The 26,912-nt window shown below is 49.6% G+C and overlaps 1 protein-coding gene across 3 annotated transcripts in view; it reads right to left on the minus strand.

Annotated features, from left to right (window-relative positions):
- Positions 1-26,912, minus strand: part of P2RY8 (P2Y receptor family member 8) — an 84,258-nt gene that overhangs the window by 3,305 nt on the left and 54,041 nt on the right. The gene's annotated exons all lie outside the window — the stretch shown is intronic.

Consider the following 26,912-nt stretch of genomic DNA (forward strand, 5'->3'; position numbering starts at 1 on the left):
GATATTTAGACAATACTTTCAATCTTTCACAGGTCAGACTGAATGTACGTCATCAAAGTGTCTAAAAAATGGTATGGAACACTATGCAACAATGTGCCATGAAATCTATCCCCATATATACCTATGGTAAGATTGCAATTTAAAAATGTTTATATGTTATAAAAGTAGCTTTTCCTGTGAATCTTGACCTTCTAGTATAGTATAGTATGAAGTTGTGAAGTTCTGTACTTTAGATCATATACAGTGCCTTGCAAAAGAATTCGGCCCCCTGGAACTTTTCAACCTTTTCCCACATATCATGCTTCAAACTTAGAGATATCAAATGTAAATTTTTGGTGAAAAATTAACAACAAGTGGAACATAACTTTGAAGATGAATGAAATTTATTGGCTATTTTACATTTTTGTGGAAATTCAAAAGCTGAAAAATGGGGCTTGCAATATTAGGGGCGTGCAATATTATTCGGCCCCTTTACTTTCAGTGCAGCAAACTCACTCCAGAAGTTCATTGTGGATCTCTGAATGATCCAATGTTGTCCTAAATGGCTAATGATGATAAATATAATCCACCTGTGTGTAATCAAGTCTCTGTATAAATGCACCTGCTTTTTGATAGTCTCAGGGTTCTGTTTGAAGCACAGAGAGCATCATAAAGACCAAGGAACAGAACAGTCAGGTCCGTGATACTGTTGTGGAGAAGTTTAAAGCTGGATTTGGATACAAAATGATTTCCAAAACTTTAAACATCCCAAGGAGCAATGAGCAAGCGATCTTCTTGAAATGGAAGGAGTATCATACCACTGCAAATCTACCAAGGCCCGGCAGTCCCTCTAAACTTTCATCTCAAACAAGGAGAAGACTGATCAGAGATGCAGCCAAGAGGCCCATGATCACTCTGGATGAACTGCAGAGATCTACAGCTGAGGTTGAACAGTCTGTCCATAGGTCAACAATCAGTCGTACACTGCACAAATCTGGCCTTTATGGAAGAGTGGCAAGAAGAAAGCCATTTATCAAAGATATCCATAAAAAGTGTTGTTTAAAGTTTGCAACAAACCACCTGGGAGACACACCAAACGTGGAAGAAGGTGCTCTGGTCAGATGAAACCAAAATCAAACTTTTTGGCAACAATGCCAAATTATATGTTTGGCGTAAAGGCAACACAGCTCATCACCCTGAACACACCATCCCCACTGTCAAACATGGTGATGGCAGCATCATGGTTTTGGCCTGATTTTCTTCAGTAGGGACAGGGAAGATGGTTAAAATCATTGGGAAGATGGATGCAGCCAAATACAGGACCATTCTTGAAGAAAACCTGTTGGAGTCTGCAAAAGAACTGAGACTGGGATGGAGATTTGACTTCCAACAAGACAGTGATTCCAAACATAAAGCAAAATCTACAATTGAATGGTTCACAAATAAACATATCCAGGTGCTAGAATGGCCAATTCAAAGTCCAGACCTCGATCCAATCGAGAATCTGTGGAAAGAGCTGAAAACTGCTGTTCACAAACGATCTCCATCAAACCTCACTGAGCTTGAGCTGTTTGCCAAGGAATAATGTGCTTTTCCTAAGCAGGGACAGGAAAGATGGTTAAAATTGATGGGAAGATGGATGGAGCCAAATACGCCAAATACAAGACCATTCTTGAAGAAAACCCGTTGGAGTCTGCAAAAAACCTGAGACTGGGATGGAGATTTGTCTTCCAACAAGACAATGATCCCAAACATAAAGCAAAATCTACAATGGAATGGTTCAGAAATAAACGTATCCTGGTTATAGAATGGCAAAGTCCAAGTACAGACCTCAATCCAATAGAGAATCTGTGGAAGAGCTGAAAACTGCTGTTCACAAACGACCTCCATCAAACCTCACTGAGCTCGAGCTGTTTGCCAAGGAAGAATGGGCAAGAATTTCAGTCTCTCAATGTGCAAAACTGATAGAGACATACCCCAAGCGACTTGCAGCTGTAATCGCAGCAAAAGGTGGGGCAACAAAGTATTAAGTTAAAGGTGCCGGATAATATTGCATGCCCCACTTTTCAGTTTTTGAATTTCCACAAAAATTTAAAATAACCAATAAATTTCGTTCAACTTCACAATTGTGTTCCACTTATTGTTGATTCTTCACCAAAATTTTACATTTGGTTTCTTTATGTTTGAAGCATGATATGTGGGAAAAGGTTGAAAAGTTCCAGGGGGCCGAATACTTTCGCAAGGCACTGTATATGTCTACAGTGGATTCTAAATAAATGGTGATGATGAGTATCTACAAAGTGGCACTGGAGGTAGTCCATGGCGAAAGACTTCTGCAACTTCTCTTTCCTAATGTACAATAGTATAATATGTCACTGTGAGTACATAATAGGTGAAACAATGAACAGAAGCCGTTTCAGATGAAACCATCTCTTGTTTTGTGGGAAAACCACAATGTTTTTTCTCTACCCCAGATTCATGCCATGGGAAAGAGTTAATTACACAGTCAAAATCAACCAGTAAATAATGTTAACTTCTCGATTTGAAAAGCACCAGCAAAGCGTTCAGAAATACTGTCGAAAACACATGAAAGACTTGCTGGTTTCGTTATTTTGCTAAACTTATGACACCTTTGTAACGAACACTAATTTACTGGAAACATTTAAAACAAAAATTAAAAGAATACTTGAATATTACAAAGAAGCAAAACATCATACCGGTGCACGTCCTATAATGTTAGCATTTAGGCAATTCTGGTAACACCTTGCTATTTCTGATTATTAAGCCTTACCCCTTAAAGAGGATGTGTCTGTTCTCCTGATATGTCTGTTTTTGTGTCTAGAGTAATTATATAGCATTTTTTATAAAATACTAGATTGCAGATTGAGCATTACCATGTCCCTTTTCAATAGGGTTTTTGTATATGTGGGCTTTTGTTAGGAGCCATACAGCATTTAAATGTGAATCTTGGATTAATAATAATCGGTAGGGATGATATTCGGCAACATGAAGAAAATAGTGGTCAAAAAAGCAGAATTGAAACATTTCCTGTAGTAGTAAATGCAATATGTTAGCCAATACTTTAACTGCCAAACAAGTTTCTTAAGTAAAATAGTGATTCTCTGCGGCATGCGGCTGACATCTTCTAATGGTGTCCGCAAACGTGCAAACCTAACAGCGAGTAACAAGATCTTTACATCCAAGATATTCCGAAAAATGAAAACAAGTTCCTTAGGCAAATGTGTGTTTTTTTATACTCTGGTGCTTTTTGAATGTTTTATAATGCACAACTAAAACGTAACAGGTTGTTGATTAGAGGATTTAATTCAAAGAAGGATTCATACCATAGCCGATGATGACTTTTTTAGGTGCGTGTTACATTCCATAGTGACCAGTGAGATCCTGTAGATAGCAAGGATGTACATCGGAGGCAGACAACCTCACTTCTATGGGGACCCCATCCAGGTTAGACCCATCACTTTTACAATTAGGCATCAAAAACACGTAAATGACTCTCCTCTCCAGACATACTGAATTAAATGCAAACAAGGAACTGATAAATTGCGTGGGGAACCTTCTGTCCTGGCAGAACCTGGCATCATACTGTGATACGGAGTCCCTTCTTTTTAGTGAATGCCACTGACAGTGACAAATAAAGAGCATGAAGTGAGGGAAATCAGAATTTCCTGAGGCTCTGAATATGATGTCAGGATAAAAGTATACTATCTGATAAACCAAATTAGTATTAAACAAAGAAAACGAAAAAACTAATATATCCAAAAAACTTTATTAAACCAAATTAGGATTAAAAACTGACACAACACCCAGACCCTTTATACGAGGGGCGATCCAAAAGTAATGATAATCGGATATTTCTATTGCATACAGAAATTAAAATAAAATTTTTTCTTCTCTCTTAGGTACCCACTAGTCCAGGAAAAAAAATCACTTAAATAGACCACGATTCCCGGGAGCTACATTCATTTGAATATGAACTGCGGAGGAGTGAACATCAAAATGGAAAAAAACGAGCTCAGAGCTGTCATCAAATACCTCTGCTTGAAAAAATGACTACCAAAGACATACACAGCGACTTGGTGGAAACATTGGGGGACTCTTCTCCTCCATATTCCACAGTTGCATGCTGGGCCAAGGAATTTAAGCTGGGAAGAACATCGACAGAAGATGAACATCGTGAAGGACGCCCATCCACGTCCCTCAAGGAAGAAAACGTGAAAAAAGTTGAAGAAGTTGTATTGGCAGATCGAAGAGTGAATATCAGGCATGTAGCTGAGGTCCCAGGGATCTCATATGGCAGTATTCAAAGAATCCTTGCAAAAGAATTGCATATGAGAAAGGTCTCCGCGCGTTGGGTGCCAAAAATGTTAACCGACGAGCAAAAGAAGAAACGAGTTGACATTTCAATAGCAAATCTCGAAAAGTTCCAAGCAGACGAGGAAAATTTTTTGTCACGTTTTTTGACCATGGACAAGACCTGGATCCACCACTTTGATCCCGAAACTAAACAACAATCGATGACGTGGAAACGAGCCGACGAACCAACGCCGAAGAAATTCAAAGTGTCAAGCTCAGCAGGGAAGGTTATGGCGTCCGTTTTTTGGGACGATGAAGGAATTATTATGGTGGACTATTTGGAGAAGGGAGCCACTATTACGGGCTCCTACTACGCAGAACAAATAAGATTGTGGGAGGCTATCAAGGAGAAAAGGCGCGGCAAACTGCGGGCTGGAGTGTTGTTTCACCAAGATAACGCGCCGGCTCACAAAGCTGCAGTTGCCATGGCTACCATTCAAGAAGCGGGCTTTGAACTGGTGGAACACCCCCCCTATTGGCCAGATCTAGCCCCCAGTGACTTCTTTCTCTTTCCTCGACACCTCCGGGGCAAGAAATTTGATGACAATAGCGATGTGATAACCGCTGTTGGGGATTTTTTTGAGGGTCAAGATCAAGAATTTTTTTCTAAGGGAATTCTAAGTTTAGAAAAGAGATGGACTAAATGTATAGACTTGATAGGAGACTATGTAAAAAAATAAAAAAATTTTTTGACTATATTCATTGTGTTTAGTATTGATTATCATTACTTTTGGATCGCCCCTCGTAGTGGGAGTGGGTCAATAAAAACCTGGCCCAAAAAATGAAGGGCAAAGAGTAGGAGGGGCAAATGGACGAAATGCAAAAACTACACGTCCCTAAAGATACTCCCTGCCTGTCTGCGGAGGTTGGCACCCTCTTGAACGCAATATGGTGCCCCCGCTCCTCGTCAACTGACCCTTAAAGCCCTATTGCGGGCACATGTCAGCTGTTCAAAACAGCTGACATGTCCCGGCTTTGATGCGGGCTCACCACCGGAGCCCGCATCAAAGCGGGGGTTCTGACCTCGGACGTACTATCCCGTCTGAGGTCAGAAAAAGGTTAATAAAAACACAATTAGTAATCTTGCAATTTTCACACTGACCACGGAGGCTATTTTATACTCATACTGTTCTTCAGAAGGTTCTTTATCATCAGAGACCAGATTACAATGACCGATAACACCCCTATACACCACTTATAATATAGGATCCACCAATCACAATAGGCCTTGCCTCAGTTGACCCTGTTCGCCCTCTCTTTACCAATAACTTTATATGGGATTATTTGATGGGTTAATAAAAGAAATAGGGTCAGTGTATGATCATTGTGGCTATGTATATGTGGAATTCTTGAAACAAGAGGAAGCCTAAAAAAAGGCCCAGTGAAATTTAAATAAATCATTGCCAATAATGAAAAAAAAAAACCTTCAACACAAAAACCTGGATAAATTAATAGGTTATTTTTAATGACATATTCCCTTTAAAAGGAATTTGTCAGTAGGTTCAACGCCCCCATGCCATCTATATGGGCATGTAGGTCATAGAAAGTTGAATACAATAATATATTGATATCTGTAATCCAATATCTTATTCTCAAGAAATCCATGTTTTTACTAATATGTAAATTAGCTGTTAAGATCTATGTTCCGTGCACAGATCTCCCTGAGAATCTGCCTCCAGAGTTTTTTTTTTTTTTTTAAAGGAAGGGGGGTATCACCTGTGTGAGACATGCAGATCATGAGAGCAAACTAAAGGTGGAGTTCTGTTAGAGCTACGTCCGGCCCAAAGATCTTATCCGTTCATTTACATATTAAGAAAAATGTAGATGAATCTGAAATGTGCCATCAGATCACATATATCATGGTATTATTTTATTCAACTTTCTATAACCTATATGCCGATATACATGGCTTAGTAGAGTTAGTCCTCCTGACAGATTCTCTTTAAAGAGGACCTTTCACAAAATGTTTTATGTTGAACTGAATACATGATGTAATAGTGGCAGCAGAGCAGAATAAAATATAATTTTTGTTTGGTTTCTTTTTCACATTTTCGTTGCAGAGATTTTAGCAATTAAAGTGGCACCTAATCAGTTGATATTCATTAAGTACAAGAGGGCAACATCAGAGCGTTTTCACTGGGGGCATGTACTTCTTCCTTCTATATGAAATTGACCAATCATAAGCAGGTAGCAACACACAGGAGAAAAAGAAAAGGAAACAAAGGATCAGAACAGGCTATTCCTGTGTGAGATGTAATGACAGACTATTCTACTCTCACTGCGGGCTGATTACTAGTTCGCCTGAGCAAAACAAACATAAATGTGATTACTGACATCTCCAAACAGGCTGTGTGGGAGAGCAAAAAATCCAAAAAGCGAAGAACCGGCACATATAAAAAGCACAAAGCTTTATTTCCCAATAATTAATAACATGGCACTGAAGGGATAGCCTGTGTTTCAATCAAATAACAAGTTAATTTTCATTTAAATAATATTTTATTCAATTTTATACAATTTTTATACAATTTTATACAATGGTCATATTGTTTCTGTAAAAAAAATCTCCTACCTTATCCAATATGCTTTCACCTATGGGGTTCCATGAATGCAGTTGTGATAAATGTGCTTCTAGCAAATATGTGATACAAATAAATGAAATTGATATAGTGGGTCAGAATAAAAAACATCAGATAAAATTGTTTCTGAATTGTAGTAGCACACTATGCAATGTTAAATATACTGGATTTACTATGCAAAACTAAGAGGATAAACTAGCACACCAGGGATTCTAATAGAAGTGAAAGGGAACCTGTCACCCCCGTTTTTTGAGATTGAGATATAAATACTGTTAAATAGGGCCTGCGCTGTGCGTTACTATAGTGTATGTAGTGTACCCTGATTCCCCATGTATGCCGAGAAATACATTACCAAAGTCGGCGTTTTCGCCTGTCAATCAGGCTGGTCTGGTCAGGTGGGCGTGTTCACAGCGTTCTTTTCTTCCCCAGGTTTCCGTTGGTGGCGTAGTGGTGTGCGCATGTCCAAGGTCCGGATTCCCTGTGCCCACGTGAAGACACAGCGCGCGATCTGCGCTGTCATTCCTTTCATCGGTGCGGGCGGCCATCTTCCTGGGGCCGCGCGTGCGCAGATGTAGTGCTCTGCTGCACGGGGCTTCAGGAAAATGGCCGCGGGATGCCGCGCGTGTGCAGAAGAGATCGCGGCGGCCATTTTCCCAAAGCCGAGATGCAAACTCGGCTTTGGGAAAATGGCCGCCGCGATCTCTTCTGCGCACGCGCGGCATCCCGCGGCCATTTTCCTGAAGCCCCGTGCAGCAGAGCACTACATCTGCGCACGCGCGGCCCCAGGAAGATGGCCGCCCGCACCGATGAAAGGAATGACAGCGCAGATCGCGCGCTGTGTCTTTACGTGGGCACAGGGAATCCGGACCTTGGACATGCGCACACCACTACGCCACCAACGGAAACCTGGGGAAGAAAAGAACGCTGTGAACACGCCCACCTGACCAGACCAGCCTGATTGACAGGCGAAAACGCCGACTTTGGTAATGTATTTCTCGGCATACATGGGGAATCAGGGTACACTACATACACCATAGTAACGCACAGCACAGGCCCTATTTAACAGTATTTATATCTCAATCTCAAAAAACGGGATGACAGGTTCCCTTGAAGCAATTAATCCATCCACTGTATTGAAATAATTATTTCAGATGCATGAAGGTATTCTGAGTGACCTTGAGTTATTTGGCTTAGAAAGAGTTAATCCCCTACCTCAGAGTAGAGACAGAAGATGACTGGAGCTCTTCTTAAGGCCGGTTTCACACGTCAGTGGCTCCGGTACGTGAGGTGACAGTTTCCTCACGTATTGGAGACACTGACTCGCGTAGACACATTGAAATCAATGTTTTCACGCAAAACACGGAGACACGTCAGTGTTCGTGGGAGCGCACGGATTACACGGACCCATTAAAGTCAATGGGTCCATGTAAAACACGTACCGCACACGGACGCTGTCCGTGTGCAGTCCGAGTGCCGTGCAGGAGACAGCGCTACTGTAAGCGCTGTCCCCCCCACGTGGTGCTGAAGCGGCCATTCATATCTTCTCTCCAGCAGCGTTCGCTGGAAAGAAGATATGAAAAATCCTTTTTTTTTTGTCCTCGTGTTTAAAATAAAGATCCCTGTCGCCACCCCCCTCCCACCTCCTGTGCGCCCCCCCGCTGTTACTAAAATACTCACCCGGCTCCCTTGCAGCGTCCTGTCCTCGCCGCACCTTCTCCTGTATGAGCGGTCACGTGGGGCCGCCGATTACAGTCATGAATATGCGGCTCAACCTCCCATAGGGATGGAGCCGCATATTCATCACTGTAATAAGCGGCACCACGTGACCGTTCATACAGGAGAAGGTGCGACGCGGAGAGGACGCTGCGGGGGTGCCGGGTGAGTATTTTATTAACAGCGGGGGGGCGCACGGGGGGTGGGAGGGGGTGGCGACAGGGATCATTATTTTAAACACGAGGACAAAAAAAAAGGATTTTTCATATCTTCTTTCCAGCGAACGCTGCTGGAGAGAAGATATGAATGGCCGCTTTAGCACCAGATGCAGGGGACAGCGCTTATCTCTAGTGCTGTCTCCTGCATGCTCCGTGTGGTACCCAGTCGGCACACGGGCGGCACACGTGTGCCGCACGTGTGCCACACTGATGTATCACGGGAGCTCACGGACACACGGACACGGATAATTCCGGTACCGATTTTTCCGGTACCGGAATTATCTGGACGTGTGAGACTGACCTAACAAGGATACATAATGAAAACTGATGTTGGATACATCTTACCCACAGAGGTTAAATAAGCATACTGATCTCATTCTGACACAAGCATCTTCTCACTCAGTCAGTGCAGCCAGGCAGGCACACATAGGGGTTAAGAGAAGGCAGCCAGTGTGACACTGCTTGTGGGCGGAGAGAGCACCTTCTCTGCTCTGATCTCCGCCCCTGGCTGGCTGCAGTGCTGAGCTGAACTTATCAGGCAGATTCTGGAGGAATCCAGGAATAATGTGGATTTGTTGCTGGTGGCTGCAGGGGAAGGGTTAAGTGATACCATGTCCTTGGTGGGAGCAGCCGGGACCTGGACAGACACAACCAATGTTGCTGTGACTGAATAGTGTGACCAGGAGGAGAGAAGCTGAGACTCCGGAGCAGAAATCACCCACATGCCAGCCAGGGCCGGCGTCAGCACCCGGTGCACCTGGGCAAATGCCGGGGCCCTGGGAAGAGAGGGGGGCCCACTCACGCTGTCATAGATACAGCTGGGAGAGCAGAGCAGGAGAACATGCTCTCTCCGCCCACAAAGTCACTGCTGGCTGCGTTCTCTTAACCCCTATGTGCCAGCTCTGACACAAGCATCATCTCACTCAGTCAGTGCAGCCAGGCAGGCACACATAGGGGAGGCAGCCAGTGTGACATTGTTTGTGGGCGGAGAGAGCACGTTCTCTGCTCTGTTCTCCGCCCTTGGCTGGCTGCAGTGCTGAGCTGAACTTATCAGGCAGATTCCAGAGGAGCTCCTACCAGTGCCTGAGTGAGTGCAAAGGTATCCAGCAGTGATTGCAGTTGGTCTTATGGCTCAGTCTGCTGCTGTCTGTCTCCGCTGCCTAAAAATGTGGGTGATGTCTGTAGGAGCAGCTGGTGGGGTGCAACCTGCAGCCACCCAGCTCTCCCAGAATACATGCATGCTGCACCAAACCTGCACCAGTGGGGTAGGAAGAAGCTTAACCCCTTCCCATCTGTGTGAAGGTTATTGCTAAACCTTAAAGATAACAATCTGACCCACATAAATGGGGTTAACCAGATGCCAGGAGGAAGGGGAGCTGCTGCCATGGATAAAACTGAGCTGTGGGCTGTACTTTGGGGCCCAGTGGCCCCAGGCTGGTGACTGGAGGGACTCTGCCCAGTGCTGGCATGTGGGTGATTTCTGCTCCGGAGTCTCAGCTTCTCTCCTCCAGGTCACACTGTGCAGTCACAGCAACATTGGTTGTGTCTGTCCAGGTCCCAGCAGCTGCCACTGCTCCCACCAAGGACATGGCATCACTTAACCCTTCCCCTACAGCCACCGGCAACAAATCCACATTATTCCTTGATTAAATCAGGTTCCAAACCAATAGAGGAGCAGACATTTCCTGCTGCCATTAGGGTACGGGAGGGGGTGACATTGGCTGCCCTGCTACTCTGTAGTGGGGGAAACAAGTGTAACATGGGGTAACGATGACGGAGAAATGCACAGGATAATAGTGAGAGCAACAGAGGGCAGTGTATGGTATGGAGCAGTCAGGGGGTGGGCTGCAGGATCCCCCCATACTGTACATGACTGCTCGGGACAGGGAGGCGTTTAATGAGCTTCTAATGACGGGGCACTAATTGGGTCATTAGGGTTTGTGGAAAGGATTCAGCATCAGGTCCCTCATTAATGCCCGAGCCGCCTATTACTTTGAAGCACAGATCTGTTAGGGCCGCAAAACCAAACAACGTTGTTTATGTAGAAAAGTCTTTGTTTCATAGAAAAACTGAAAACAGAAAAGATTTTCTGATACAACAACGCCCTGCTCACGACACTGCACAGCACCTCTCCTGTATATATACACTGCACAGCACCTCTCCCCTGTATATATACACTGCACAGTACCGCTCCTCCTGTATATGTACACTGCACAGCACCTTTCCTCCTGTATATATACACTGCACAGCACCTCTCCCCCTGTATATGTACACTGCACAGCACCTTTCCTCCTGTATATGTACACTGCACAGCACCTTTCCTCCTGTATATATACACTGCACAGCACCTTTCCTCCTGTATATATACACTGCACAGCACCTCTCCCCCTGTATATATACACCGCACAGTACCGCTCCTCCTGTATATATACACTGCACAGTGTTATGATCCGGTGATCTTGGAGCAGCATGAAAACTTTCACTGGAGTAGGTGATAACTATACTGACAGCAAATCCTGATCTTAACACCGCACTAGAAGTAGCCGTGGGGTGTACCTAACAAGCCCTAGATACCTCGTCACAGCCGGAGGACTAAGTACCCCTAAAGATGGAAATAGGAATTCTACCTTGCCTCACAGCAGAACCCCAAAGAATAGGCAGCCCCCCACAAATATTGGCTGTGAGTAGGAGAGGAAAGACACACACAGTCAGAAAACAGGGTTTAGCACAAGAGGCCACTCTAGCTAAAATAGGAAAGGATAGAACAGAGTTCTGTGTGGTCAGTATTAAAACCCTTCCAAAAATATCCACAGCAGATTATACAAAAAATTCCTCCATCTAACTAAAGACGTGGAACGTATATCTGCAACTCCAGAGACTCCTACACACAGAGCAGGAATACAATAAAAAAAACAAGCACACAGCTTGTGTGCCATAGAAAAAGAAACAGACACTTATCTTTGCTGAATTGGCAGCTAAGCAGGAGAAGCCAGACAGAGGTCCAACACTTCCCAAGAAACATTGACAACTAGCAAGGACTAATGAGTCCTGCAAACCTAAATACCCCAGTCAGAATTGCAATCAGCAGATACACCTGTCCAAGACAGCAGCCCAGGGACAACTGCATTACCACCTACAACCACCGGAGGGAACCCAAAAGCAGAATTCACAACAGCACAGTACCACTCCTCCTTTATATATACACTGCACAGCACCTCTCCCCCTGTATATATACACTGCACAGCACCTTTCCTCCTGTATATATAGACTGCACAGCACCTCTCCTGTATATATACACTGCACCTTTGCTCCTGTCCTATATATACACTGCCCAGCACCTTTCCTCCTGTATGTATACACTGCACAGCACCTCTCCTGTATATATACACTGCACAGCACCTTTCCTCCTGTATATATACACTGCACAGTAACACTCCTCCTGTCCTGTATATATACACTGCAGAATTTACAATAGCTGTCACTCATGTAAGAAGTGAAATCTGGCATTGTACTATACATTTCTCTGCCGTATCTGTGCATCATAAATCGGGGTATGTGTTAAAGGGGGGGGGCCCACTGAGACTCTTTCGCCCGGGGCCCTCGAAAACCTGGAGCCGGCCCTGTGTATATATATATATATATATATATATATATATATATATATATATATATATATATATATATATATATATATAAAATACTAGATGGTGGCCCGATTTTAACGCATCGGGTATTCTAGAATATGTATGTATGTATATAGCAGCCACATACTATATAGCACAGGCCACGTAGTATATAGGAGCCATGTAGTATATAGCATACAAATAGTACGTGGCCTGTGCTATATAGTATGTGGCTGCTATATACATGCATACATATTGTAGAATACCCAATGCGTTGCATATAATGCAGCCCACACAGTATCAAACACAGGCCACGTAGTATACAGCAGCCATGTAGTATATAACACTGCCCACGTAGTATATAACAGCCATGTAGTATACAGAACTGTCCACGTAGTATATAGCAGCCATGTAGTATATAGTACTGCCCACGTAGTATATAGCAGCCATGTAGTATATAGTACTGTCCACGTAGTATATAGCAGCCATGTAGTATATAGTACTGTCCACGTAGTATATAGCAGCCATGTAGTATATAGTACTGCCCACGTAGTATATAGCAGCCATGTAGTATACAGTACTGTCTACGTAGTATATAGCAGCCATGTAGTATATAGTACTGTCCACGTAGTATATAGCAGCCATGTAGTATATAGTACCGCCCACGTAGTATATAGCAGCCATGTAGTATATAGTACTGCCCACGTAGTATATAACAGCCATGTAGTATATAGTACTGTCCACATAGTATATAGCAGCCATGTAGTATATAGTACTGCCCACGTAGTATATAGCAGCTATGTAGTATACAGTGCTGTCCACGTAGTATATAGCAGCCATGTAGTATATAGTGCTGTCCACATAGTATATAGCAGCCATGTAGTATATAGTACTGTCCACATAGTATATAGCAGCCATGTGGTATATAGTACTGCCCACGTAGTATATAGCAGTCATGTAGTATATAGTACTGCCCACGTAGCGGCTTGGCGGAGTACGAAGGGTGAGTATAGCAAGTTTTTTGTTTTTTTTATTATTTTTAACATTACATTTTTTTACTATTGATGCCGCATAGGCAGCATCAATAGTAAAAAGTTGGGGACACACAGGGTTAATAGCGGCTGTAACGGAGTGCGTTACCTGCGGCATAACGCGGTCCGTTACCGCCGACATTAACCCTATGTGAGCGGTGACTGGAGAGGAGTATGCGGGCGCTGAAAAGTGACTGCGGGGAGGAAGGAGCGGCCATTTTCTTCCGGACTGTGCCCGTCGCTGATTGGTTGTGGCTGTTTTGCCTCGACCAATCAGCAACTTGGATTTCTATGACAGACAGAGGCCACGAATAATGAATATCCATGACAGAAAGAAGGAAAGACAGAAAGACGGAAGTGACCATTAGACAATTATGTAGTAGATTACTTGGGTCATTGAGCCTTTCTACACGTGATATTGGCATTATGACTGTGCCTGAGTTTTTGCAAAAGTATACCATTTATAGTGATGATCTATGTTCATTTATTGTTTTGGCTTTACGCTTTCTTTGGACATAAAAGTTTTTATGTTCGGTGGTGGTTATTATTTACAGTGTAAAGGTGTTTTGATGGGGGCTGCATTTTCACCTTGTTTTGCGAATCTATTTGTTTATTGGTGGGAAGGCAGGTATATTTTTCAGAGGATAATCCTTTTTTCAGCTCTTTGGTGTGGCTTGGCAGATACATGGACAAAATCATCATGGTGTGGTCATCCGGTGTGCCTGTCGTACCTACCACACCTTGTGGATTATTTTAATAAAAAATTTTGTAATTTATTTTTCACATTTACCGTATATACTCGAGTATAAGCCAATAATTTCAGCCCATTTTTTTAGGCTGAAATTGCCCCTCTCGGCTTATACTCGAGTCATACCCAGGGGTCGGCAAGGGAGGTGGAGCAGCCGCTGTGTAATCATACCTGCTCCTGGTGCAGTCCGTGGTTCCCCGGTGCCGGAAGCTTCCTGTAGTGAGCGGTCACATGGTACTGCTCATTACAGTAATGAATATGGACCCCACTCCACTCCCATAGGGGTGGAGCTGCATATTCATTAATGTAATGAGCGGTACCATGTGACCGCTCAATACATGAAGAAGCTGCTGGCACCGGGGAACCAGGGACCGCACCAGGAGCAGGTGAGTATAACGCAGTGTGTGATATTCACCTGCTCCCTGTTCCACCACTGCCGGCCGCCACTGCATCTTCCCCGTCCTCTGCAGTGACACTCAGATCAGAGGGTGCAATGACACGATTAGTGTGCGCGCCGCCCTCTGAACAGTCAGTGCAGAGGACAGGGAAGACACAGTGGCGGCAGTGGAACGGGGAACAGGTGAATATAGCAAGTGCCGGGGGCCTGAGCGACGAGAGGAGAGTATGTGATTTTTTTTTTATCGCAGCAAAAACATATGGGGCAAATGTCTACATGGAGCATCTTATGGGGCATAATCAGGGCCGCCATCAGGGCATTACAGGCATCACTGCCGTATGGGGCCCGGTGATGAGGAGCAAAAAGGGGGGCTCGAGCGAGCACGCTGGCAGCCGGTCCGGTCCGCGCTCTGCTCGGGCCCCCCCTGACATTTTTATTCAGGCTGTGGCTGCCAGTGCCACTGTGCTATGCCTGTCTGTAAATGAGCCTGTTGTACCTTTAAGGCGGCCGGGCCCGCGGTGCATCATGGGCCCGCCCGCCGCAAGTTAGTGACGTCACACGCTGCCCTGCTCCACTTCCTCATTCCGGGACCAGAGCAGAGCAGCGTGCGGCGGTGTGACACCACGTGGACGGCGGAGGGAGCAGAGAAGAGGCAGCAGGGGACCACCGGACGACGAGGGACCCGGCGGAGGAGAAGAGGCAGGCGGCAGCGGGGACCGGCGGAGGAGAAGGAGGCAAGCGCCGCCTGGGGGGGGGGTGGCAGAAAGCTGGACACAGGGGGGGCAGAAAGCTGGACACAGGGGGGGCAGAAAGCTGGACACAGGGGGGGCAGAAAGCTGGACACAGGGGGGGCCCAGGGCAGTAAAGCTGGACACAGGGGGGGGCCCAGGGCAGTAAAGCTGGACACAGGGGGGCAGAAAGCTGGACACAGGGGGGGCCCAGGGCAGTAAAGCTGGACACAGGGGGGGCAGAAAGCTGGACACAGGGGGGGCCCAGGGCAGTAAAGCTGGACACAGGGGGGGGGCCCAGGGCAGTAAAGCTGGATACAGGGGGGACAGAAAGCTGGACACGGGGGGGGGGGGGGGCAGAAAGCTGGACACGGGGGGGGGGGGCAGAAAGCTGGACACAGGGGGGGCCCAGGGCAGTAAAGCTGGACACAAGGGGGGGCAGAAAGCTGGACACGGGGGCCCAGGGCAGTAAAGCTGGACACAGGGGGGGCAGAAAGCTGGACACGGGGGGGGGGGGCAGAAAGCTGGACACAGGGGGGGCACAGGGCAGCAGGGCAGTAAAGCTGGACACGGGGGGGCAGAAAGCTGGACACAGGGGGGACAGAAAGCTGGACACAGGGGGGGCCCAGGGCAGTAAAGCTGGACACAGGGGGGGGGGGCAGAAAGCTGGACACAGGGGGGGGCAGAAAGCTGGACACAGGGGGGGCCCAGGGCAGCAAAGCTGGACACAGGGGGGCAGAAAGCTGTACACGGGGGGCAGAAAGCTGGACACAGGGGGGAGCAGAAAGCTGGACACGGGGGGGGCACAAAGCTGGACACAGGGGGGGGCAGAAAGCTGGACACAGGGGGGGGGGCCAGGGCAGTAAAGCTGGACACAGGGGGGGGGCAGAAAGCTGGACACGGGGGGGGGCAGAAAGCTGGACACGGGGGGGGGGGCAGAAAGCTGGACACAGTGGGCTAGAATGCTGGACACAGGGGGGGGCAGAATGCTGGACACAGGGGGGGGGCCCAGAGCAGTAAAGCTGGACACAGGGGGGCAGAAAGCTGGACACAGGGGGGCAGAAAGCTGGACAGGGGGGGGCCCAGGGCAGTAAAGCTGGACACAGGGGGGGCAGAAAGTTGGACACAAGGGGGGGGGCCCAGGGCAGTAAAGCTGGACACAGGGGGGGGCCTAGAGCAGTAAAGCTGGACACAGGGGGGGGGCCCAGGGCAGTAAAGCATGGACACAGGGGGGGGCCCAGGGCAGTAGAGCTGGATACAGGGGGGCAGAAAGCTGGACACGGGGGGGGGCAGAAAGCTGGACACAGGGGGGGGCAGAAAGCTGGACACGGGGGGCCCAGGGCAGTAAAGCTGGACACGGGGGGGGGGCAGAAAGCTAGACACAGGGGGGGGGCAGAAAGCTGGACACAGGGGGGCCCAGGGCAGTAAAGCTGGACACAGGGGGGGGGCAGAAAGCTGGACACAGGGGGGCCCAGGGCAGTAAAGCTGGACACAGGGGGGGCAGAAAGCTGGACACAGGGGGGGGCAGAAAGCTGGACACAGGGGGGGCCCAGGGCAGTAAAGCTGGACACAGGGGGGGCAGAAAGCTGGACACAGGGGGGGCAGAAAGCTGGACACAGGGGGGGCCCAGGGCAGTAAAGCTGGACACAGGGGGGGGCAGAAAGCTGGACACAGGGGGGGCAAAAAGCTGGACACAGGGGGGGGCAGAAAGCTGGACACAGGGGGGGCAGAAAGCTGGACACAGGGGGGGCCCAGGGCAGTAAAGCTGGACACAGGGGGGGCAGAAAGCTGGACACAGGGGGGGGCAGAAAGCAGGACACAGGGGGGGGCCAGGGCAGTAAAGCTGGACACAGGGGGGGGCAGAAAGCTGGACACGGGGGGGGGGCAGAAAGCTGGACACGGGGGGGCAGAAAGCTGGACACAGGGGGGGGCCAGGGCAGTAAAGCTGGACACAGGGGGGGCAGAAAGCTGGACACGGGGGGGGGGCAGAAAGCTGGACACGGGGGGGCAGAAAGCTGGACAAAGTGGGCTAGAATGCTGGACACAGGGGGGGGGCAGAATGCTGGACACAGTGGGGGGCCCAGGGCAGTAAAGCTGGACACAGGGGGGCAGAAAGCTGGACACAGGGGGGCAGAAAGCTGGACACAGGGGGGGCCCAGGGCAGTAAAGCTGGACACAGGGGGGGCAGAAAGCTGGAGACGGGGGGGGCCAGGGCAGTAAAGCTGGACACAGGGGGGGGCCCAGGGCAGTAAAGCTGGACACAGGGGGGGGCCCAGGGCAGTAAAGCTGGACACAGGGGGGGGGCCCAGGGCAGTAAAGCTGGATACAGGGGGCAGAAAGCTGGACACAGGGGGGGCAGAAAGCTGGACACAGGGGGGGGGCAGAAAGCTGGACACAGGGTGGGCCCAGGGCAGTAAAGCTGGACACAGGGGGGGGGGCAGAAAGCTGGACACGGGGGGGGGCAGAAAGCTGGACACAGGGGGGGCCAGGGCAGTAAAGCTGGACACAGGGGGGGCAGAAAGCTGGACACAGGGGGGCCCAGGGCAGTAAAGCTGGACACATGGGGGGCAGAAAGCTGAACACAGGGGGGGGCAGAAAGCTGGACACAGGGGGGGCCCAGGGCAGTAAAGCTGGACACAGGGGGCAGAAAGCTGGACACAGGGGGGGCAGAAAGCTGGACACAGGGGGGGCCCAGGGCAGTAAAGCTGGACACAGGGGGGGGGCAGAAAGCTGGACACAGGGGGTGCAGAAAGCTGGACACGGGGGGGGGCAGAAAGCTGGACACAGGGGGGGGCAGAAAGCTGGACACAGGGGGGGCCCAGGGCAGTAAAGCTGGACACAGGGGGGGCAGAAAGCTGGACACGGGGGGGCAGAAAGCTGGACACAGGGGGGGGCAGAAAGCTGGACACAGGGGGGGGCAGAAAGCTGGACACAGGGGGGGGGCAGAAAGCTGGACAAAGGGGGGGACCAGGGCAGTAAAGCTGGACACAGGGGGGGGCAGAAAGCTGTACACGGGGGGGGGGCAGAAAGCTGGACACGGGGGGGGGGCAGAAAGCTGGACACAGTGGGCTAGAATGCTGGACACAGGGGGGAGGCAGAATGCTGGACACAGGGGGGGGGGCCCAGGGCAGTAAAGCTGGACACAGGGGGGCAGAAAGCTGGACACAGGGGGGGCAGAAAGCTGGACACAGGGGGGGCCCAGGGCAGTAAAGCTGGACACAGGGGGGGCAGAAAGCTGGACACGGGGGGGCAGAAAGCAGGACACAGGGGGGGGCCAGGGCAGTAAAGCTGGACACAGGGGGGGGCAGAAAGCTGGACACGGGGGGGGGGGGCAGAAAGCTGGACACGGGGGGGCAGAAAGCTGGACACAGGGGGGGGCCAGGGCAGTAAAGCTGGACACAGGGGGGGCAGAAAGCTGGACACGGGGGGGGGGGCAGAAAGCTGGACACGGGGGGGCAGAAAGCTGGACAAAGTGGGCTAGAATGCTGGACACAGGGGGGGGGCAGAATGCTGGACACAGTGGGGGGCCCAGGGCAGTAAAGCTGGACACAGGGGGGCAGAAAGCTGGACACAGGGGGGCAGAAAGCTGGACACAGGGGGGGCCCAGGGCAGTAAAGCTGGACACAGGGGGGGCAGAAAGCTGGAGACGGGGGGGGGCCAGGGCAGTAAAGCTGGACACAGGGGGGGGCCCAGGGCAGTAAAGCTGGACACAGGGGGGGGCCCAGGGCAGTAAAGCTGGACACAGGGGGGGGGCCCAGGGCAGTAAAGCTGGATACAGGGGGCAGAAAGCTGGACACAGGGGGGGCAGAAAGCTGGACACAGGGGGGGGGCAGAAAGCTGGACACAGGGTGGGCCCAGGGCAGTAAAGCTGGACACAGGGGGGGGCAGAAAGCTGGACACGGGGGGGGGGCAGAAAGCTGGACACGGGGGGCCAGGGCAGTAAAGCTGGACACAGGGGGGGGCAGAAAGCTGGACACAGGGGGGCCCAGGGCAGTAAAGCTGGACACATGGGGGGCAGAAAGCTGAACACAGAGGGGGGCAGAAAGCTGGACACAGGGGGGGCCCAGGGCAGTAAAGCTGGACACAGGGGGCAGAAAGCTGGACACAGGGGGGGCAGAAAGCTGGACACAGGGGGGGCCCAGGGCAGTAAAGCTGGACACAGGGGGGGGGCAGAAAGCTGGACACAGGGGGTGCAGAAAGCTGGACACAGGGGGGGGCAGAAAGCTGGACACAGGGGGGGCAGAAAGCTGGACACAGGGGGGGCCCAGGGCAGTAAAGCTGGACACAGGGGGGGCAGAAAGCTGGACACGGGGGGGCAGAAAGCTGGACACAGGGGGGGGCAGAAAGCTGGACACAGGGGGGGGCAGAAAGCTGGACACAGGGGGGGGCAGAAAGCTGGACAAAGGGGGGGACCAGGGCAGTAAAGCTGGACACAGGGGGGGGCAGAAAGCTGTACACGGGGGGGGCAGAAAGCTGGACACGGGGGGGGGGGGGGCAGAAAGCTGGACACAGTGGGCTAGAATGCTGGACACAGGGGGGAGGCAGAATGCTGGACACAGGGGGGGGGGCCCAGGGCAGTAAAGCTGGACACAGGGGGGCAGAAAGCTGGACACAGGGGGGGCAGAAAGCTGGACACGGGGGGGGCAGAAAGCTGGACACAGGGGGGGGCAGAAAGCTGGACACGGGGGGGGCAGAAAGCTGGACACAGGGGGGGACCAGGGCAGTAAAGCTGGACACAGGGGGGGGCAGAAAGCTGGACACGGGGGGGGCAGAAAGCTGGACACAGTGGGCTAGAATGCTGGACACAGGGGGGGGGCAGAATGCTGGACACAGGGGGGGCCCAGGGCAGTAAAGCTGGACACAGGGGGGCAGAAAGCTGGACACAGGGGGGCAAAAAGCTGGACACAGGGAGGGGCCCAGGGCAGTAAAGCTGGACACAGGGGGGGGCAGAAAGCTGGACACAGGGGGGGCCCAGGGCAGTAAAGCTGGACACAGGGGGGGGGCCCAGGACAGTAAAGCTGGACACAGGGGGGGGGCCCAGGGCAGTAAAGCTGGACACAGGGGGGCAGTAAAGCTGGACACAGGGGGGCAGAAAGCTGGACAGAAAGCTGGACACAGGGGGTGGGCAGAAAGCTGGACACAGGGGGGCCCAGGGCAGTAAAGCTGGACACAGGGGGGGCAGAAAGCTGGACACAGGGGGGCCCAGGGCAGTAAAGCTGGACACAGGGGGGGGCAGAAAGCTGGACACAGGGGGGGGCAGAAAGCTGGACACAGGGGGGGCAGAAAGCTGGACACAGGGGGGGCCCAGGGCAGTAAAGCTGGACACAGGGGGGGCAGAAAGCTGGACACAGGGGGGGGGCAGAAAGCTGGACACAGGGGGGGCAGAAAGCTGGACACAGGGGGGGCCCAGGGCAGAAAGCTGGACACAGGGGGGGCAGGAAGCTGGACACGGGGGGCAGAAAGCTGGACACGGGGGGGCCCAGGGCAGTAAAGCTGGACACAGGGGGGGCAGAAAGCTGGACACGGGGGGGGCAGAAAGCTGGACACGGGGGGGGGGGCAGAAAGCTGGACACAGTGGGCCAGAATGCTGGACACAGGGGGGGGGCAGAATGCTGGACACGGGGGGGGGCAGAATGCTGGACACAGTGGGGCAGAAATGCTGGACACACAGTGGGGCAGAATGCTGGACACAGTGGGGCAGAATGCTGGACACACAGTGGGGCAGAAATGCTGGACACACAGTGGGGCAGAATGCTGGACACACAGTGGGGCAGAATGCTGGACACAGTGGGGCAGAAATGCTGGACACACAGTGGGGCAGAATGCTGGACACACAGTGGGGCAGAATGCTGGACACACAGTGGGGCAGAATGCTGGACACACAGTGGGGCAGAATGCTGGACACACGGGCAGAAATGCTGGACACAGTGGGGCAGAAATGCTGGACACACAGTGGGGCAGAAATGCTGGACACACAGTGGGGCAGAATGCTGGACACACAGTGGGGCAGAATGCTGGACACACAGTGGGGCAGAATGCTGGACACACAGTGGGGCAGAAATGCTGGACACAGTGGGGCAGAATGCTGGACACACAGTGGGTCAGAAATGCTGGACACACAGTGGGGCAGAATGCTGGACACACAGTGGGGCAGAAATGCTGGACACACAGTGGGGCAGAATGCTGGACACAGTGGGGCAGAATGCTGGACACACGGGCAGAAATGCTGGACACAGTGGGGCAGAAATGCTGGACACACAGTGGGGCAGAAATGCTGGACACACAGTGGGGCAGAATGCTGGACACACAGTGGGGCAGAATGCTGGACACACAGTGGGGCAGAATGCTGGACACACAGTGGGGCAGAATGCTGGACACACAGTGGGGCAGAATGCTGGACACAGTGGGGCAGAAATGCTGGACACACAGTGGGGCAGAAATGCTGGACACACAGTGGGGCAGAAATGCTGGACACACAGTGGGGCAGAATGCTGGACACACAGTGGGGCAGAATGCTGGACACACAGTGGGGCAGAATGCTGGACACACAGTGGGGCAGAATGCTGGACACACAGTGGGGCAGAATGCTGGACACACAGTGGGGCAGAAATGCTGGACACACAGTGGGGCAGAAATGCTGGACACACAGTGGGGCAGAAATACTGGACACACTGGGGTAGAAATGCTGGACACACAGTGGGGCAGAAATGCTGGACACAGTGGGGCAGAAATGCTGGACACAGTGGGGCAGAAATGCTGGACACAGTGACAGGGGCAGAATGCTGGACACAGTGACAGGGGCAGAATGCTGGACACAGTGACAGGGGCAGAATGCTGGACACAGTGACAGGGGCAGAATGCTGGACACAGTGACAGGGGCAGAATGCTGGACACAGTGACAGGGGCAGAATGCTGGACACAGTGACAGGGGCAGAATGCTGGACACAGTGACAGGGGCAGAATGCTGGACACAGTGACAGGGGCAGAATGCTGGACACAGTGACAGGGGCAGAATGCTGGACACAGTGACAGGGGCAGAATGCTGGACACAGTGACAGGGGCAGAATGCTGGACACAGTGACAGGGGCAGAATGCTGGACACAGGGGCAGAATGCTGGACACAGGGGCAGAATGCTGGACACAGGGGCAGAATGCTGGACACAGTGGGGCAGAAATGCTGGACACACAGTGGGGCAGAAATGCTGGACACACAGTGGGGCAGAAATGCTGGACACACAGTGGGGCAGAAATGCTGGACACACAGTGGGGCAGAATGCTGGACACACAGTGGGGCAGAATACTGGACACACAGTGGGGCAGAATGCTGGACACACAGTGGGGCAGAATGCTGGACACACAGTGGGGCAGAATGCTGGACACACAGTGGGGCAGAAATGCTGGACACACAGTGGGGCAGAAATGCTGGACACACAGTGGGGCAGAAATGCTGGACACAGTGGGGCAGAAATGCTGGACACAGTGGGGCAGAAATGCTGGACACAGTGGGGCAGAATGCTGGACACAGTGACAGGGGCAGAATGCTGGACACAGTGACAGGGGCAGAATGCTGGACACAGTGACAGGGGCAGAATGCTGGACACAGTGACAGGGGCAGAATGCTGGACACAGTGACAGGGGCAGAATGCTGGACACAGTGACAGGGGCAGAATGCTGGACACAGTGACAGGGGCAGAATGCTGGACACAGTGACAGGGGCAGAATGCTGGACACAGTGACAGGGGCAGAATGCTGGACACAGTGACAGGGGCAGAATGCTGGACACAGTGACAGGGGCAGAATGCTGGACACAGGGGCAGAATGCTGGACACAGGGGCAGAATGCTGGACACTGGGGCAGAATGCTGGACATTGGGGCAGAATGCTGGACATTGGGGCAGAATGCGAGACACCGGGCAGAATGGAGATACGGGGCATGATTGGAGACATGGGGGCATGACTGGAGACAGATGGGGGAGGATTGGAGACAGATGGGGCAGAATGGAGACACAGGGGGCATAATTGGAGACAAGTGGCAGAATTGCAGACACAGGGGCATGGTTGGAGACATAGGGGGCAGAATGGAGACATGGGGCATGATTGGAGACACTGGGGCAGAATTGGAGACAGATCATGCAGGATCATGGGGCAGGATGGATATGATGGAGACAGTCAGATGGGGCCGGATGGAGAGATCACATGGGGCGATCATATGGGGCAGGATGGGGAGATCATATGGGGCAGAATGGATACTCATGAGGGCAGGATGGGAGAACATATGGCTGACGCCAGGAATGAGACACACGGTGGCCAGGATGGGGAATATTATTACCATAGGGGCTAATTTAGGGATATTATTATTGCAGTGATGTATTTTTTATTTTTTGAGTATACTGTTTTAAATGAGGAGGCAGTCCTGTTACTGTATAGAGTGATACTATGTTGCCTCTTTTTCTTCATGTGGTGTAATGTAGAAGTTGTGAAAAATTAAGTAATGTATTCTACAAGCGGAGCTCGAGATAACTGTGTTATTTCCTGCAGAGACGAGTCCTGGCTGGATGAAATGATGGCGGTCTGTGCTGGATGAAAGATGAAGGACTTCACCTAGAGACGTCACTGGTGAGTCAGTGTGTTACCTATACACTGACACTATACACTGTATACTATATACAGAGCTCCTGTGTATAATTTCACTAGTGATCACTGTGTTATCTGTACACAGACACTGCATACTAAGTACAGATCTCCTGTGTATAATGGCACTTATGGTGATAGTATGGTGCTTTTTTTTAAATTACTGATCAGAATTGTAGTATTCGGTCACTTTGTGGTGGTAATATGTGGTCTGGTCATGGTGTTGTGGTATTTGTTCCTTGTATGTGATATTATTCGCTCACTGTGGTGGTAATATGTGGTCTGGACATGGTGTTGTGGTATTTGTTCCTTGTATGTGATATTATTGGTCATTTTAAACATTGAAAAATAAATAAAAATATACCTAAATTGTATTTTAACAAATATTTAATAGGTTACAGTAGAGTAGGGCCCGGCCAAAAGTGTCTACCGTGTTATGGTGGCGGCTTAAAAAATCTTTTGGCCAAAACAAAAGCTGCTGGTTATATGTGTGATCTGGTGATGGGAACTGTCAATGTGTGATAGGTGAGAAGTGGAGTTTTTCCAAGAGAGAGCGGTGGGACTGTGGACAGTTCGAGGGGTGGAGGCGGGGCTGGGGTGGAGCATGGGCGGAGTCTCAAGAGGGCCCCGAAAATTTTGCCAGTATGGGGCCCCGAAATTTCTAGTGGCAGCCCTGGGCATAATCAATGTTTGTGCAGCTTTATATGGGGCAAATATCTACATGGAGCATCTTATGGGGCATAATCAATGTTTGTGCAGCTTTATATGGGGCAAATGTCTACATGGAGCATCTTTTGGGGCATTATCAGTGTTTGTGCAGCTTTATATGGGGCAAATATCTTTATGGAGCATCTTATGGGGCCATTATCAACGTTTGTGGAGCATTATATGGGGCAAATATCTTTATAGAGCATCTTATGGGGCATAATCAACATTTGTGCAGCATTATATGTGGCAAATGTCTGTATGGAGCATCTTATCTTATGGGGCCATAATCTGCATTTGTGCAGCATTATATGGGGCATATTTTAATATGGAGCATCTTATGGGGTCCATCATAAACTTTATGGAGCATTATATGGGGCTCCTGATTCAATATGGATATTCAAAAACAACCTACTGATGTCTCAATTAATTTTACTTTTATTGGTATCTATTTGTATTTTTGACATTTACCAGTAGCTGCTGCATTTTCCACCCTAGGCTTATACTCGAGTCATTACGTTTTCCCAGTTTTTTTGTGGCAAAATTAGGAGTCTCGGCTTATACTCGGGTCGGCTTATACTCGAGTATATATGGTAAACGGAATATTCCGTTTGGATTTGATACTGCAGGTGGACTGGGTACAAAAAACTATTAAAAACGTACCTTTCATAAAGATACATTGGGAAACACTATACTCAAAGCTGATTTGTGCCACCCTACACATATAAAAACTAATAACCAATGGGTGAGATAATTCAGGCTAAACAAAGCTGTACAGAGGAGAAACAGTTTTTGCAAGAAAGGGACATGATCAGTGATACATGGAGAAATCGGGAGTATCCAGATTCAAGAGGATAGAGCATAAAATAAACCGTTAGGAGCTAAGAAATGAGAACAACAGAAAACTAAATACCAACATATATATATATATATATATATATATATATATATTTATATATATATTTGTTTTTGTAACTACGTTTAGTAGAGAATATGATCAGATTAAAGCTATTCTAAAGAGGTACTTACTCATGTTATGTGGTGATTGTCATTTAAATGTGATTTTATACAATGGATATTTTTTCTGTAAAGAAAATCACCTTCTCCAATATGCTTTCCCTTAGTTTGGTTACTAAAAACAATACAAGTAGGGAATGAACAGAATTTGGCTTATACCAATGGGGTTCCATAAATGCGGTGGTGATAAATGTGCTTCTTGCAAATATGTGATTCTATATTTTTAATTATTGGAAAATAAAGCTTTGTATATTGTTAGTTGTGTCGGATTATCGCTTTTTGGATTTCTTGCTAGTGGTGGATTTTGATATTGTGCATTCCCCAAGGTAGGTGAGCCAGTTGCTCCTTTTTATCTAATCTTGCAGGTTTTTTTTGACTGATTACTGAACTCTGTGTGGCACATATATAAAATTATGGCTGGATTTACGGATGTCCATACTTGTGCTGAGGATTCTTCTCTATCGTTGTGGAATATTGATGATAATGTGGAATAATGTCTGCATTAAAGGGGTTTTCCCATGAACAGGCTTTGCTAACCTGATGATGTCATTGAGCACATGTGTGAGTGGTGTGTACCTCTGGTGGGGGGAGTTAAAATCATTTTATTACTGTGCGGTTTATTAAGGTTATATGAGTAAGAGGCATTTGCCTCAAAATGCTTCAACTTTTTTGGTCTAATAAGGGACTTTTTCCATTTCCATTTTTCCACTTTTTTGACATGCCATCCTTTCACTGCTAAGTTTTTAATCAATGAAAAATAAAGCTTTGTACATTTTATATGTGCCAGATTTTAACGATTAAAATGTCTTGCTTGTGGTGGATTTTGATTCAGGCGCTCTCCAAGACAGGTGAGCTGGTATTTTCTTTGTGTGGGAGAGGAGCAGTACAGCAGACAAAAAAGAAAAAGTAGGCGCGCACTTACCCTGTTGCGGTGAATATCACTTTATTAGGACATATAAACAAACGGATAGCAGGGAGGGATAGGGTCAGCCACGGACAACGATCGTTTCGTGCTCTACGGCACTTCAACGGGACCCGTTGAAGTGCCGTAGAGCACGAAACGATCGTTGTCCGTGGCTGACCCTATCCCTCCCTGCTATCCGTTTGTTTATATGTCCTAATAAAGTGATATTCACCGCAACAGGGTAAGTGCGCGCCTACTTTTTCTTTTTT

Source organism: Ranitomeya imitator, chromosome 3, assembly GCF_032444005.1.
Source record: "Ranitomeya imitator isolate aRanImi1 chromosome 3, aRanImi1.pri, whole genome shotgun sequence".
Taxonomy (NCBI): domain Eukaryota; kingdom Metazoa; phylum Chordata; class Amphibia; order Anura; family Dendrobatidae; genus Ranitomeya; species Ranitomeya imitator.